The sequence below is a fragment of the Centropristis striata genome, chromosome 4 (genome assembly GCF_030273125.1).
Source record: "Centropristis striata isolate RG_2023a ecotype Rhode Island chromosome 4, C.striata_1.0, whole genome shotgun sequence".
Lineage (NCBI taxonomy): Eukaryota > Metazoa > Chordata > Actinopteri > Perciformes > Serranidae > Centropristis > Centropristis striata.
The window spans coordinates 4,123,909-4,126,832 of NC_081520.1; positions in this window are offsets into that span (position 1 = coordinate 4,123,909).

Sequence of the window (2,924 nt, forward strand, 5' to 3'; positions counted from 1 at the left end):
TGTTAATATCAAAAATGTGCCATTTTATTATAACACTATATTCTTTCAAGACAATTGAAATTACCTTTTTATTTTCTGTAGCATGTAATGTGTTAATATACTAGTAAATAAAGTCAAACCCATGACAAATGATTTGTTAAATGTGTTGACTTTTTTTGTACGCTTGTAAAAATCCATTGGCTGTTTTATGTGCTGCTGAGTCAGGTAAGCAGCATTTCATAACCGCTATCACTTCAGAAATGCTCTGAAGGCTAACAGGTTGTTCAAAAGCTTGTTAATTCACAACTAGAAACCTCTTTTAATTCATACTGCACATAGCAGTTGCCTGGCTACAGAAATTATAGCCATTCATACTACCATGGGGTATTTTTAGAAACACTGTATGAGGCCGGGTAACTATAGTGTCGATGTACAGCAGAGATGTAACCAAACAAGTTTTACAGTCTTTGCTTTGAGCCAGCAGGAGAACTGCTATTAGATATGGTCAGGTAGTTTGCTATAAGCAGTGAAAAGATTTAATTAGCAGTATTGTTTCACATATTGACAATCACAAACAGCTTTATTAACATACAGGATAAGGATACTACTTCAGGAATTTAAATAACATTTAAATCACAGCTAATTTATACAGAAACTGCTAAAAAAGAATTGGCTTTTTCTTCTTTTTTTAATGCTAATTTAAAAGAAATAGGCAGGGGAAACATTTGTCAGAAATTCTGAAGTATATAAATACAATAAATATTTTAAAATGGCTCCTATTATATATAAATATATATGTGAAAAAAATGTTAATAATCGCACAATGACAGGTGACAATAAATTATAATATTTTGATTAATATTTGATTTGATTAAAGGACGCTCAAAAAGTAAATATAAGGTCATTGATAAAAAATGTTTTGGGAGAGAAACTATTAAAAACATGTTATACAATTTTTTCTGGAAAAGACAATTTCTTAGAATGATTTGATAGAATAACATAAGAACTAGCCATTTATTTTACACCCTCAAAAATATTTTTATTTTTTTACTCTAAATGAGAATGGTATTGGAATTCATGACATTTTCCTAAATGGAAATAATCACTTTCTCCCTGAAGCTTTAAGTAAATAAACTTGAGGAAATATGGCAGAAATGGAAAGTAAATATTTCCCCAAAGCACCCTTCTTTTATTAAAATATTTTTCCCATATGTAGGAAAGTTTATATATGGGTATGATTACATGTCTACATGTCTATTATTATATATATTTATTTTTGTTGTTGTTGTTGTCTAAATTATACTGTAAAAAATCTGTATACAAATAAAGAATGTAAATGATCAAAATGCCATTCTTTTGTTTAATTTATTTTTTCTATATGCAAGTTATATGCATATATATATTCAGCATTTTACAGAATAATTTATTCAGCTTTTTATATATATATATATATATATATATATATATATATATATATAAAGCTGAATAAATTATTCTGTAAAAAGCTGAATATATATATGCATAAAATGCATAAAATCTGTATACAAATAAAGAATTTAAATGATCAAAATGCCATTCTTTTGTTTAATTTATTTTTTCTATATGCAAGTTATATGCATATATATATATTCAGCTTTTTACAGAATAATTTATTCAGCTTTATATATATATATATATATAAAAAGCTGAATAAATTATTCTGTAAAAAGCTGAATATATATATGCATAAAATCTGTATACAAATAAAGAATTTAAATGATCAAAATGCCATTCTTTTGTTTAATTTATTTTTTCTATATGCAAGTTATATGCATTCAGCTTTTTACAGAATAATTTATTCAGCTTTATATATATATATATATATATATATATATAGCTATATAATATATATATATATATATATATATTCAGCTATATAAAGCTGAATAAATTATTCTGTGAAAAGCTGAATATATATATGCACAAAATGCATAAAATCTGTATACAAATAAAGAATTCAAATGATCAAAACGTCATTCTTTTGTTTAATTTATTTTTTCTATATGCAAGTTATATGCATATATATATATTCAGCTTTTTACAGAATAATTTATTCAGCTTTATATATATATATATATATATATATATATAAAGCTGAATAAATTATTCTGTAAAAAGCTGAATATATATATGCATAAAATCTGTATACAAATAAAGAATTTAAATGATCAAAATGCCATTCTTTTGTTTAATTTATTTTTTCTATATGCAAGTTATATGCATTCAGCTTTTTACAGAATAATTTATTCAGCTTTATATATATATATTTATATATATATATATATATATATATATATATAAAGCTGAATAAATTATTCTGTAAAAAGCTGAATATATATATGCATAAAATGCATAACATCTGTATACAAATAAAGAATTTAAATTATCAAAATGCCATTCTTTTGTTTAATTTATTTTTTAGTTATATGCATATATATCCAGCTTTTTACAGAATAATTTATTCAGCTTTATACATATATATATAAAAGCTGAATAAATTATTCTGTAAAAAGCTGAATATATATATGCATAAAATGCATAAAATCTGTATACAAATAAAGAATTTAAATGATCAAAATGCCATTCTTTTGTTTAATTTATTTTTTCTATATGCAAGTTATATGCATACATATATCCAGCTTTTTACAGAATAATTTATTCAGCTTTTTGTATGTATATATATATATATATATATATATATATACAGCTTTTTACAGAATAATTTATTCAGCTTTTTGTATATATATATATATATGTGTGTGTGTGTGTGTGTGTGTGTGTGTGTATATATAAAGCTGAATAAACGATTCTGTAAAAAGCTGAATTAAAATAGTTGAGTCTTCCATTAATGTAGAGTGAGTGGGGGAGGTATCAGAGCTGGTGATTCATGTGCAGTAGTCGGATGA